Here is a 13,891-nt window from a genome sequence, read left to right as displayed (position 1 = left end):
ACATCATTGGTTACAATGTAGCGCATAGGCGCTACATTGTAACACTGCCGTGTGCCGCCTGTCAGTGAGGACAGGAGCACACAGCTGATCAGTAGAGTGCTACAACGTGGCACTCCCTGATTGGCTGAAGAAACCCACTTAGCCAGAAGGCAAAGTGGGTTTCTGGCATTCGTGGGAAGGTGACCCATGTGCAAACATGGGTCACCTTTCAGTTCGTGGTCGGGCAACCGTTTTTTTGTTTTATTCAAGTACGTGGATTAACCCTGGATTTGCCGAGGAGCCTGGACCACTGGATCTGGTGAGTAGAATTTCTTCAACAGGTACCCCTTGGATTCTACTGGAGAAGAGGACCGACCTGCGTGGGAACATAAGGTAAGTATGTATGTATGTATGTGTGTATGTATGTAATAAAATTATACTTTCACGGTGTGTGTGTCTTGTGTTTTTTTGGGTATTTTTTTAGTGGTAGTACTACAGGTACCAGCGGGCCCGTTTTTCCGCCGCATGCTGGTACTTGTGGTTCTCCAAGTACCAGCATGCGGGGGAGGCTTGCTGGGACTTGTAGTACTGCTACTAAAAACAATATCTTTTATTTTACAACAAAGGCTATCAGCCCTCCCATCCGCAGCCCATTGGATGGGGGGGGACAGCCTCGGGCTTCACCCCTGGCCCTTGGGTGGCTGGGGGGGGGGGACCCCTTGATTGAAGGGGTTCCCACTCCCCCAGGGTACCCCGGCCAGGGGTGACTAGTTGGATTTTTGATGCCACGGCCGCAGGGCGCTGTATAAAAGTGACCCCCGGCTGTGGCATTATCTGTCCAGCTAGTGGAGCCCGGTGCTGGTTTTAAAAATATGGGGGACCCCTACTCTTTTTGTCCCCCGTATTTTTGGGACCAGGACCAGGCGCAGAGCCCGATGCTGGTTGCTTAAATATGGGGGAACCCCTGTCATTTTTTTCACCATATTTCTGCAACCAGGATCGGCTCAAAGAGCCCGAGGCTGGTTATGCTTAGGAGGGGGGACCCCACGCAATTTTTTTTGAAAAAATAAGCACTTTCCCACCCCTTCCCACTGATATACATGCACGGATCTCATGGATCCGTGCATGCCTATCCAATCACGAATAAAAAAAAAAGGTCTGGTTTTTTTTAGCACTTTTTTACGAGTTGTAATTTTTCACGGCAGTGTTTGTTCTTTTTTGGCTTTGCACTTCTTAGTAAATGACCGAGATTCATACTTAAACAGCCGCGTTTTGACCGATGGTGTATTCATTCGTAATTTTTTACCTGAACTTGCAAAAAATTACGAATGCCCTCATCACTGCCGTGATTAGTGTTTAGTAAATGACCGAGATTAACCGAGATGACACTTTGAAGAAAAAACGGCATCTCGGTCAAAATCGGGAGCTTAGTAAATATACCCCTGGGTGTGCTGCCCCTGCGATTTCCCTAAATGTGGGAAACTTGACTGCATAATTTGTGTTTCCCCTGGTCGGCTCTCGTATAATTCAGATCTCTTTGTCTCAGGTCTCTCTCCAGCCTAGTTTGCTGTCTGTTTCCACTTCTCTTTTCTTCAGCCGCTCCCTTCTATACCCTTGTGCACTATCCTGACTTCTCCTCCCGTCTGCTTACTTTGTGCCTTCCAATGCACAATGCAAACTACAGGTAGTGCTGCAGGGCCCACACCCTTTTACTTGCCTTACAGAGCAGCTCTGGAGCTGTTACAGTGCCCAGCTGCTGCAAGAAATCTGCTTGAATGCTTCAGGGGATGGGGCATGGCCAACATGAGCCCCACACCAAAGGAGGGTGGAGGTGTTTAATGCGAACTAGGGGTCATCCAAGCACCGCAAAAGGCCGCCATGCCCTGCACGCCCCTTTTCTCTTTTCATATGCAGATGAGGGTTGAAGCCAACTTTGACCCACTGCTTGGATGACATCACCGTATGCAAATCCGTCTTCTGCAGAACTTCCCCCAGGAATGCTTGCACTAGTTGTTGCATTTGGTTTGTTGTTTGGGGGTGCTTCAGTATTAGGCAGCCTTCTGCCCTCCCATGTTCATCTGAAAATATGTGTTCTCCCTGCAGTTGTTGTCCCCAGATGAGAGTTCCCTTGTGCTGCCTCAGTTGAATCTCCTTTACTTGACAGAGATGTGCATGAGCAGCGGCCCTCCCCAGCCCTATTCCAAATCATACTTATTTTGCATAGGAGATACCATGGTCATGAAGATTGTTCTCCCAGGGTGAGGTTCATTCATTGCATTTTGGGTATGCTGACCCTTGTGATTTCCCCAAATGTGGGAAACTTGACTGCATTATTTGTGGTAGTGGGGGACTGTGTTTGTGCTTTCCTCTGGTCAGCTCTGGTAAAAGTCAGATTTCTTTGTCTCAGATTTTCCTCTAGCCTTGTTCTTCTTTCGAGAGTTCCCTTGTGCTGCCTCAGTTGGATCTCCTTCACTTTACAGGGGGGTACCCGAGCAGCGACCCTCCCCAGCTCTAGCCCAACTCCTACTTACCTGCCAGGTGAGATACTATGATCATGAAGGTGCTTCTCCCAGGGCAAGGCTCACCCATTGCTCTGGGTGTGCTGCTCCTGCGATTTCCCCAAATGTGGGAAACTTGACTGCATAATTTGTGTTTCCCCTGGTCGGCTCTCGTATAATTCAGATCTCTTTGTCTCAGGTCTCTCTCCAGCCTAGTTTGCTGTCTGTTTCCACTTCTCTTTTCTTGAGCCGCTCCCTTCTATGCCCTTGCGCACTATCCTGACTTCTCCTCCTGTCTGCTTACTTTGTGCCTTCCAACGCACAATGCGAACTACAGGTAGTGCTGCAGGGCCCACACCCTTTTACTTGCCTTACAGAGCAGCTCTGGAGCTGTTACAGTGCCCAGCTGCTGCAAGAAATCAGCTTGAATGCTTCAGGGGCTGGGGCATAGCCAACATGAGCCCCACACCAAAGGAGGGTGGAGGTGTTTAATGCAAACTAGGGGTCAGCCAAGCGCCGCAAAAGGCCACCATGCCCTGCACGCCCCTTTTCTCTTTTCATATGCAGACGAGGGTTGAAGCCAACTTTGACCCACTGCTTGGATGACATCACCATATGCAAATCCATCTGCGGCAGGCCTTCCCCCAGGAATGCTTGCACTAGTTGTTGCATTTGGTTTGTTGTTTGGGGGTGCTTCAGTATTAGGCAGCCTTCTGCCCTCCCATGTTCATCTGAAAATATATGTTCTCCCTGCAGTTGTTGTCCCCAGATGAGAGTTCCCTTGTGTTGCCTCAGTTAAATCTCCTTTACTTGACAGAGATGTGCATGAGCAGCGGCCCTCCCCAGCCCTATTCCAAATCATACTTATTTTGCATAGGAGATACCATGGTCATGAAGATTTTTCTCCCAGGGTGAGGTTTATTCATTGCATTTTGGGTATGCTGACCCCTGTGATTTCCCCAAATGTGGGAAACTTGACTGCATTATTTGTGGTAGTGGGAGGCTGTGTTTGTGATTTCTTCTGGTCAGCTCTGGTAAAAGTCAGATTTCTTTGTCTCAGATTTTCCTTTAGCCTTGTTCTTCTTTCGAGAGTTCCCTTGTGCTGCCTCAGTTGGATCTCCTTCACTTTACAGGGGGGTACCCGAGCAGCGACCCTCCCCAGCTCTAGCCCAACTCCTACTTACCTGCCAGGTGAGATACTATGATCATGAAGGTGCTTCTCCCAGGGCAAGGCTCACCCATTGTACTCTGGGTGTGCTGCTCCTGCGATTTCCCCAAATGTGGGAAACTTGACTGCATAATTTGTGTTTCCCCTGGTCGGCTCTCGTATAATTCAGATCTCTTTGTCTCAGGTCTCTCTCCAGCCTAGTTTGCTGTCTGTTTCCACTTCTCTTTTCTTCAGCCGCTCCCTTCTATACCCTTGTGCACTATCCTGACTTCTCCTCCCGTCTGCTTACTTTGTGCCTTCCAATGCACAATGCAAACTACAGGTAGTGCTGCAGGGCCCACACCCTTTTACTTGCCTTACAGAGCAGCTCTGGAGCTGTTACAGTGGCCAGCTGCTGCAAGAAATCAGCTTGAATGCTTCAGGGGCTGGGGCATAGCCAACATGAGCCCCACACCGAAGGAGGGTGGAGGTGTTTAATGCAAACTAGGGGTCAGTCAAGCGCCGCAAAAGGCCACCATGCCCTGCACGCCCCTTTTCTGTTTTCATATGCAGACGAGGGTTGAAGCCACCTTTGACCAACTGCTTGGATGACATCACCACAAATCCATCTGCGGCAGGCCTTCCCCCAGGAATGCTTGCACTAGTTGTTGCATTTGGTTTGTTGTTTGGGGGTGCTTCAGTATTAGGCAGCCTTCTGCTCCACCCTCCTTTGGTGTGGGGCTCATGTTGGCCATGTCCCATCCCCTGAAGCATTCAAGCAGATTTCTTGCAGCAGCTGGGCACTGTAACAGCTCCAGAGACGCTCTGTAAGGCAAGTAAAAGGGTGTGGGCCCTGCAGCACTACCTGTAGTTTGCATTGTGCATTGGAAGGCACAAAGTAAGCAGACGGGAGGAGAAGTCAGGATAGTGCACAAGGGTATAGAAGGGAGCGGCTGAAGAAAAGAGAAGTGGAAACAGACAGCAAACTAGGCTGGAGAGAGATCTGAGACAAAGATATCTGAATTATACGAGAGCCGACCAGGGGAAACACAAATTATGCAGTCAAGTTTCCCACATTTGGGGAAATCGCAGGGGCAGCACACCCAGAGTGCAATGGGTGAGCCTTGCCCTGGGAGAAGCACCTTCATGATCATAGTATCTCACCTGGCAGGTAAGTAGGAGTTGGGCTAGAGCTGGGGAGGGTCGCTGCTCGGGCACCCCCCTGTTAAGTGAAGGAGATCCAACTGAGGCAGCACAAGGGAACTCTCGAAAGAAGAACAAGGCTAAAGGAAAATCTGAAACAAAGAAATCTGACTTTTACCAGAGCTGACCAGAAGAAATCACAAACACAGCCTCCCACTACCACAAATAATGCAGTCGAGTTTCCCACATTTGGGGAAATCACAGGGGTCAGCATACCCAAAATGCAATGAATGAACCTCACCCTGGGAGAAAAATCTTCATGACCATGGTATCTCCTATGCAAAATAAGTATGATTTGGAATAGGGCTGGGGAGGGCCGCTGCTCATGCACATCTCTGTCAAGTAAAGCAGATTCAACTGAGGCAGCACAAGGAAACTCTCATCTTGGGACAACAACTGCAGGGAGAACATATATTTTCAGATGAACATGGGAGGGCAGAAGGCTGCCTAATACTGAAGCACCCCCAAACAACAAACCAAATGCAACAACTAGTGCAAGCATTCCTGGGGGAAGGCCTGCCGCAGATGGATTTGCATATGGTGATGTCATCCAAGCAGTTGGTCAAAGTTGGCTTCAACCCTCGTCTGCATATGAAAAGAGAAAAGGGGCGTGCAGGGCATGGTGGCCTTTTGCGGCGCTTGGCTGACCCCTAGTTTGCATTAAACACCTCCACCCTCCTTTGGTGTGGGGCTCATGTTGGCTATGCCCCAGCCCCTGAAGCATTCAAGCTGAATTCTTGCAGCAGCTGGGCACTGTAACAGCTCCAGAGCTGCTCTGTAAGGCAAGTAAAAGGGTGTGGGCCCTGCAGCACTACCTGTAGTTCGCAGATGGATTTGCCGCCATAGAATGCGCCTGCTGAATCGTGTTACAGATCCAGAGAGCAATAGTCTGCTTTGAAGCAGGGGTGCCAATCTTGTTGGCTGCATACAGGACAAACAGTGCTTCTGTTTTTCTGACTCTAGCCGTTCTGGCCACGTAAATTTTCAAAGCCCTGACCACATCAAGGGACTCGGAATCCTCCAAGTCACGCGTAGCCACAGGCATCACAATAGGTTGGTTCATATGAAAGGATGATTCCACTTTTAGCAGGAATTGAGGACGGGTCTGCAATTCCGCTGCCACCGCGCTACAACCCCGGCCGACGCAATTGCCGGTCTGAGTAAGGTACCAGAATGTGTGTAAATGGACTTTAGGGTAACCTCCTGCTTGCGGTCAGCAGGGTCCCTGATGGTAGCCGTATCCTGGGATGGCAGCGCTACCTTTTTGGATAAGCGTGTCAATGCTTTATCCACCCTAGGGGAGGATTCCCACCGTATCCTGTCCATTGGCGGGAAAGGATACGCCATAAGAATCCTTTTGGGAATCTGCAGCTTTTTGTCTGGAGATTCCCAAGCTTTTTCACATAATTCGTTCAACTCATGTGAGGGGGGAAAGGTTATCTCAGGTTTCTTTCCCTTATACATGTGTACCCTCGTGTCAGGGACAGGGGACTCTGTGATGTGCAAAACATCTTTTAGTGCAATAATCATATATCGAATACATTTAGCCAATTTTGGCTGTAACTTTGCATCATCGTAGTCGACACTGGAGTCAGAATCCGTGTCGGTATCTGTGTCAACTATTTGGGATAGTGGGCGCTTTTGAGACCCCGAAGGTCCCTGCGACATAGGGACAGGCATGGGTTGACTCCCTGACTGTTCCCTAGCTTCAGCTTTGTCTAATCTCTTGTGTAATAAGTTTACATTAGCACTTAAAACATTCCACATATCCATCCAGTCAGGTGTCGGCGTTGTCGATGGAGACACCACATTAATTTGCTCCTGCTCCTCTCTAGGAGAGCCTTCTACCTCAGACATGTCGACACACGTGTACCGACACACCATACACTCAGGGAATCCTCTTATCTGAGGACAGTTCCCCAACAAGGCCCTTTGGAGAGACAGAGAGAGAGAGTATGCCAGCACACACCCCAGCGCTATATGACCCAGGAAAAAAACACAATAATTTTATGTTTACCCAGTAGCGCTGTATTTCCATATATATATGCGCCTAATTATGTGCCCCCCTCTTCTTTAAGACCCTCTTTCTACCGTGGTATAAGCAGGGGAGAGTCCGTGGAGCTTCCCCTCAGCGGTGCTGTGGAGAAAATGGCGCTGGTGAGTGCTGAGGGAGAAGCCCCACCCCCTCAGCGACGGGCTTCTGTCCCGCTCAAATATAGTAAAAAAAAGGCGGGGGCTCTTATATATATATACAGTGCCTAGCTGCATATATATTTATTTTGCCAAAGAGAGGTCTATATTGCTGCCCAGGGCGTCCCCCCTGCGCCCTTCACCCTTACACTGACTGCCGTGTGAGAGGTGTATGGGAGCAATGGAGCACAGCTTTACTGCTGTGCGTTACCTCAGTGAAGATCATGAAGTCTTCCGCCGCCTCTGAAGTCTTCTTTTCTTCTCATACTCACCCGGCTTCTATCTTCCGGCTCTGCGAGGGGGACGGCGGCGCGGCGCTGGGACGGACGGCGAGGGTGAGACCTGCGTACCGATCCCTCTGGAGCTAATGCTGTACAGTAGCCTAAGAAGCAGAGCCTATCAACTCACAGAAGTAGGTGTGCATCTCTCCCCTCCGCCCCTCGATGCAGGGAGTCTGTTGCCAGCAGGCTCCCTGAAAATAAAAAAATCTAACAAATATACTTTCTGTCAGGAAACTCAGGAGAGCTCCCTGAAAAGCACCCATTCTCCTCTGGGCACAGTAGTAAACTGAGGTCTGGAGGAGGGGCATAGAGGGAGGAGCCAGTGCACACCCAGATCTAAAGTCTTTCTTAAAGTGCCCATGTCTCCTGCGGAGCCCGTCTATCCCCCATGGTCCTTACGGAGTCCCCAGCATCCTCTAGGACGTAAGAGAAAAATTATGCTGGCAGAAAAATCCAATTGAGTGATTAAACAGCTCCAGAGCTGCTCTGTAAGGCAAGTAAAAGGGTGTGGGCCCTGCAGCACTACCTGTAGTTTGCATTGTGCATTGGAAGCCTAGTTTGCTGTCTGTTTCCACTTCTTTTTTCTTGAGCCCCTCCCGTCTATACCCTTGTGCACTATCCTGACTTCTCTTCCCGTCTGCTTACTTTGTGCCTTCCAAAGCACAATGCAAACTACAGTTAGTGCTGCAGGGCCCACACCCTTTTACTTGCCTTACAGAGCAGCTCTTGAGCTGTTACAGTGCCCAGCTGCTGCAAGAAATCAGCGTGAATGCTTCAGGGGCTGGGGCATGGCCAACATGAGCCCCACACCGAAGGAGGGTGGGGGTGTTTAATGCGAACTAGGGGTCTCGCACAATGCGAACTACAGGTAGTGCTGCAGGGCCCACACCCTTTTACTTGCCTTACAGAGCAGCTCTGGAGCTGTTACAGTGCCCAGCTGCTGCAAGAAATGTGAACTAGGGGTCATCCAAGTGCCGCAAAAGGCCGCCATGCCCTGCACGCCCCTTTTCTCTTTTCATATGCAGACGAGGGTTGAAGCCAACTTTGACCCACTGCTTGGATGACATCGCCATATGCAAATCCATCTGCTGCAGGCCTTCCCCAGGAATGCTTGCACTAGTTGTTGCATTTGGTTTGTTGTTTGGGGGTGCTTCAGTATTAGGCAGCCTTCTGCCCTCCCATGTTCATCTGAAAATATGTGTTCTCCCTGCAGTTGTTGTCCCCAGATGAGAGTTCCCTTGTGCTGCCTCAGTTGAATCTCCTTTACTTGACAGAGATGTGCCTGAGCAGCGGCCCTCCCCAGCCCTATCCCAAATCATACTTATTTTGCATAGGAGATACCATGGTCATGAAGACTGTTCTCCCAGGGAGCGGTTCATTCATTGCATTCTGGGTATGCTGACCCCTGTGATTTCCCCAAATGTGGGAAACTCGACTGCATTATTTAATGCGAACTAGGGGTCATCCAAGCACCGCAAAAGGCCGCCATGCCCTGCATACCCCTTTTCTCTTTTCATAAGCAGACGAGGTTTGAAGCCAACTTTGACCCACTGCTTGGATGACATCACTTGCTGCCTTTCCAATGAAGCAAGTTTAATTTAATAATAGGTGAAAAACCATCCCTACAAAGGTGTTAATCAGATACTTGGCTTTGTGGACACTTTTCAGAGCACAAATTTGTTAGCATAAAATAAAGCCAGAAAATGAAGAGCTGTTTAATCACTCAATTGGATTTTTCTGCCAGCATATTTCTTTTTCTCTGCAACCCACTGCTAAATTGTGCTTCCTAGCTGTTTTTATAAAATCACTGAATCAAATCTAACTCTGATTACATCAGAGAAGGCCAGGTACCCTACACCATAACAGGGGGTTTGAAATTTTGACTTGTCTACTTAAAGATCACCAAAATCTGATAACAAGGTCAATTAAGTCTCTGGGTGGGATTGAACCACCAACCTTTTGGTTAATAGCCTTACACACTAACTGATTGCGCCACAGCAACACTTTGCAAAAGTCCATACTGACAAAGGCTAATAAGCATTCATCTAGAACGATTCCTAGAAACATTTTAAAAAGTCAATAATGTGGAGAGTTTTTGTAAGATGTTTCTTCCATCAACCAATGAAGAAACACATTGGTACTTTCCCATGATGAGTGAGTGCTTCAGGATCTTTTGCACTTACATGTGCAGCAGAGTACTGTAATGGAAGTGCTGGGTCCATAACCCAGAGGTAGGCAGATTGAAACTATCCTCTGCTATATGCATTTTTTTTTGTTAATTAAAGTAATCCAAAACTGGGATTGATATTTTTGCTCTTTTATTTTTACTTAAAGTACAATAACTTTTACCATTTTAATTTGTTTTAATAGTATATTGACAGTATTGTTTTCTTTCAAAAATCCAATTAATTTTCTTTACCCGATTATTAAAATGGTAATTGACAAAAACAAACTACATTGTCACCAGAAGAGCAATACAAAATGTACAAGTGATATATTAAAATCATCTTTCCAGCTTGAATTTCAATGATGCATTGGGGCAACGATTTTGTGAGAAACATCTTCACCCTTAAATAAAGATTTTCTTAATTCCTTACCTGTGTGCTAATTAGATATCACCTTGTTTTCATATTAAACAGACTTCCACATGAGAAAACAGCAAAGATGCAGTGGCGTTAATGTTTCCTGGTGTCAACCTGTATTATTTCCGTAGATATTGAAATGAGGATGCATCTTGCTGCCTTTCCAATGAAGCAAGTTTAATTTAGTAATAGGTGAAAAACCATCCCTACAAAGATGTTAATCAGATACTTGGCTTTGTGGACACTTTTCTGAGAACAAATTTGTTATCATAAAAATAAAGCCAGAAAATGAAGAGATGTTTAATCACTCAATTGGATTTTTCTGCCAGCATTTTTCTTTTTCTCTGCAACCCACTGCTAAATTGTGCTTCCTACCTGTTTTTTTTATAAAATCACTTAATCAAATCTAACTCTGATTACATCAGAGAAGGCCAGGTACCCTACACCATAAGAGGGGGTTTGCAATTTTGACTTGTCTACTTAAATATCACCAAAATCTGATCACAAGGTCAATTACGTCCCTGGGTGGGATTGAACCACCAACCTTTTGATAAATAGCTGAACACACTAACCGATTGCGCCACAGAGACACTTTGCAGAAAATACATACTGACAAAGACTAATAAGCATTCATCTAGAACGTTTCCTAGAAAAACTTTAAAAAGTCAATAATCTGGAGAGTTTTTGTAAGATGTTTCTTCCAGCAACCAATGAAGAAACACATTGGTACTTTCGCATGATGAGTGAGTGCTTCAGGATCTCTTGCACTTACATGTGCAGCAGAGTACTGCAATGGAAGCATGCTGGGCCCATAACCCAGAGGTAGGCAGATTGAAACTATCCTTTGCTATATGCATTATTTTTTTGTACATTAAAGTAATTCATAACTGGGATTGATATTTTAGCTTTTATTTTTACTTAAAGTACAATAACTTTTACCATTTTAATTTGTTTTAATAGTATATTGACAGTATTGTTTTCTTTCAAAAATCCAAGCCACTGCATCTTTGCTGTTTTCTCATATGGAAGTCTGTTTAATGTGAAAACAAGGTGATATCTAATTAGCACACAGGTAAGGAATTAAGAAAATCTTTATTTAAGGGTGAATATGTTTCTCACAAAATCGTTGCCCCAATGCATCATTGAAATTCAAGCTGGAAAGATGATTTTAATATATCACTTGTACATTTTGTATTGCTCTTCTGGTGACAATGTAGTTTGTTTTTGTCAATTACCATTTTAATAATCGGGTAAAGAAAATTAATTGGATTTTTGAAAGAAAACAATACTGTCAATATACTATTAAAACAAATTAAAATGGTAAAAGTTATTGTACTTTAAGTAAAAATAAAAGCTAAAATATCAATCCCAGTTTTGGATTACTTTAATGAACAAAAAAAAATGCATATAGCAAAGGATAGTTTCAATCTGCCTACCTCTGGGTTATGGGCCCAGCATGCTTCCAGTGCAGTACTCTGCTACACATGTAAGTGCAAGAGATCCTGAAGCACTCACTCATCATGCGAAAGTACCAATGTGTTTCTTCATTGGTTGCTGGAAGAAACATCTTACAAAAACTCTCCAGATTATTGACTTTTTAAAGTTTTTCTAGGGAACGTTCTAGATGAATGCTTATTAGTCTTTGTCAGTATGTACTTTTTGCAAAGTGTCTCTGTGGCGCAATCGGTTAGTGTGTTCAGCTATTAATCAAAAGGTTGGTGGTTCAATCCCACCCAGGGACGTAATTGACCTTGTGATCAGATTTTGGTGATATTTAAGTAGACAAGTCAAAATTGCAAACCCCCTCTTATGGTGTAGGGTACCTGGCCTTCTCTGATGTAATCAGAGTTAGATTTGATTAAGTGATTTTATAAAAAAACAGCTAGGAAGCACAATTTAGCAGTGGGTTGCAGAGAAAAAGAAAAATGCTGGCAGAAAAATCCAATTGAGTGATTAAACAGCTCTTCATTTTCTGGCTTTATTTTTATGATAACAAATTTGTTCTCTGAAAAGTGTCCACAAAGCCAAGTATCTGATTAACATATTTGTAGGGATGGTTTTTCACCTATTACTAAATTAAACTTGCTTCATTGGAAAGGCAGCAAGATGCATCCTCATTTCAATATCTACTGAAATAATACAGGTTGACACCAGGAAACATTAACGCCACTGCATCCTTGCTGCTTTCTCATGTGGAAGTCTGTTTAATGTGAAAACAAGGTGATATCTAATTAGCACACAGGTAAGGAATTAAGAAAATCTTTATTTAAGGGTGAAGATGTTTCTCACAAAATCGTTGCCCCAATGCATCATTGAAATTCAAGCTGGAAAGATGATTTTAATATATCACTTGTACATTTTGTATTGCTCTTCTGGTGACAATGTAGTTTGTTTTTGTCAATTACCATTTTAATAATAGGGTAAAGAAAATTAAGTGGATTTTTGAAAGAAAACAATACTGTCAATATACTATTAAAACAAATTAAAATGGTAAAAGTTATTGTACTTTAAGTAAAAATAAAAGCTAAAATATCAATCCCAGTTTTGGATTACTTTAATGAACAAAAAAAAATGCATATAGCAAAGGATAGTTTCAATCTGCCTACCTCTGGGTTATGGGCCCAGCATGCTTCCATTGCAGTACTCTGCTGCACATGTAAGTGCAAGAGATCCTGAAGCACTCACACATCATGCGAAAGTACCAATGTGTTTCTTCATTGGTTGCTGGAAGAAACATCTTACAAAAACTCTCCAGATTATTGACTTTTTAAAGTTTTTCTAGGAAACGTTCTAGATGAATGCTTATTAGTCTTTGTCAGTATATAGTTTTTGCAAAGTGTCTCTGTGGCGCAATCGGTTAGTGTGTTCAGCTATTAATCAAAAGGTTGGTGGTTCAATCCCACCCAGGGACGTAATTGACCTTGTGATCAGATTTTGGTGATATTTAAGTAGACAAGTCAAAATTGCAAACCCCCTCTTATGGTGTAGGGTACCTGGCCTTCTCTGATGTAATCAGAGTTAGATTTGATTAAGTGATTTTATAAAAAAACAGCTAGGAAGCACAATTTAGCAGTGGGTTGCAGAGAAAAAGAAAAATGCTGGCAGAAAAATCCAATTGAGTGATTAAACAGCTCTTCATTTTCTGGCTTTATTTTTATGATAACAAATTTGTTCTCTGAAAAGTGTCCACAAAGCCAAGTATCTGATTAACATCTTTGTAGGGATGGTTTTTCACCTATTACTAAATTAAACTTGCTTCATTGGAAAGGCAGCAAGATGCATCCTCATTTCAATATCTACGGAAATAATACAGGTTGACACCAGGAAACATTAAAGCCACTGCATCTTTGCTGTTTTCTCATGTGGAAGTCTGTTTAATGTGAAAACAAGGTGATATCTAATTAGCACACAGGTAAGGAATTAAGAAAATCTTTATTTAAGGGTGAAGATGTTTCTCACAAAATCGTTGCCCCAATGCATCATTGAAATTCAAGCTGGAAAGATGATTTTAATATATCACTTGTACATTTTGTATTGCTCTTCTGGTGACAATGTAGTTTGTTTTTGTCAATTACCATTTTAATAATCGGGTAAAGAAAATTAAGTGGATTTTTGAAAGAAAACAATACAGTCAATTATAAGGGCACGGGTCGTGCCCTTATATTAAGGCTGAATCGAACAAACGGAATTCTCCCATAGGGAACTTCTGAGATGGGGGCATGGTGTTTGAGGGGCTACACCTCAAAACTGATTGGACGTACTGAGCTGAAATTGGTATGGACGCGTAGAATCGTCACCCGCTGCTGCAGGACAAATTTCAGGGCAAAATAATAAAAAATGAGGAATTGGGAGTAAGCTAAATTTCCAACTGTCAGTTTTTTTCTGCCACTCCCTCTGTGGCTTTTTGACAACGTTTTCCCATAGAGTGAATGAAGATTTTTTGGGAAGGCATAAGTCAGGATAGAGGACGAATTAAGACTTGGGGTTTGTTTTTACTAGATAGAGTATGCC

At 44.5% G+C, this 13,891-nt stretch overlaps 6 non-coding genes and 1 pseudogene across 6 annotated transcripts; 5 read left to right on the top strand and 2 right to left on the bottom strand.

The window, feature by feature from the left end:
• The first annotated feature begins 2,186 nt into the window (after positions 1-2,186).
• Positions 2,187-2,350, top strand: LOC135014663 (U1 spliceosomal RNA). The gene has a single exon (XR_010213082.1). It is a non-coding gene; the product is annotated as a U1 spliceosomal RNA (small nuclear RNA).
• A 152-nt stretch (positions 2,351-2,502) lies between these two features.
• On the top strand, positions 2,503-2,663 carry LOC135014687 (U1 spliceosomal RNA). Its single transcript, XR_010213105.1, has one exon. It is a non-coding gene; the product is annotated as a U1 spliceosomal RNA (small nuclear RNA).
• Positions 2,664-3,337: 674 nt separating this feature from the next.
• Positions 3,338-3,501, top strand: LOC135014668 (U1 spliceosomal RNA). Its single transcript, XR_010213088.1, has one exon. It is a non-coding gene; the product is annotated as a U1 spliceosomal RNA (small nuclear RNA).
• A 152-nt stretch (positions 3,502-3,653) lies between these two features.
• On the top strand, positions 3,654-3,816 carry LOC135014682 (U1 spliceosomal RNA). The gene has a single exon (XR_010213100.1). It is a non-coding gene; the product is annotated as a U1 spliceosomal RNA (small nuclear RNA).
• An 824-nt stretch (positions 3,817-4,640) lies between these two features.
• LOC135014677 (U1 spliceosomal RNA) lies at positions 4,641-4,803 on the bottom strand. The gene has a single exon (XR_010213095.1). It is a non-coding gene; the product is annotated as a U1 spliceosomal RNA (small nuclear RNA).
• Positions 4,804-4,955: 152 nt separating this feature from the next.
• Positions 4,956-5,119, bottom strand: LOC135014669 (U1 spliceosomal RNA). Its single transcript, XR_010213089.1, has one exon. It is a non-coding gene; the product is annotated as a U1 spliceosomal RNA (small nuclear RNA).
• A 3,496-nt stretch (positions 5,120-8,615) lies between these two features.
• Positions 8,616-8,794, top strand: LOC135014689 (U1 spliceosomal RNA; annotated as a pseudogene).
• The last annotated feature ends 5,097 nt before the right edge of the window (positions 8,795-13,891 follow it).

Source organism: Pseudophryne corroboree, unplaced genomic scaffold (genome assembly GCF_028390025.1).
Source record: "Pseudophryne corroboree isolate aPseCor3 unplaced genomic scaffold, aPseCor3.hap2 scaffold_2870, whole genome shotgun sequence".
In the NCBI taxonomy this organism is placed as follows: domain Eukaryota; kingdom Metazoa; phylum Chordata; class Amphibia; order Anura; family Myobatrachidae; genus Pseudophryne; species Pseudophryne corroboree.
Note: the sequence above shows the minus strand (reverse complement) of the source record. Positions and strands in the feature narration are given on the sequence as shown.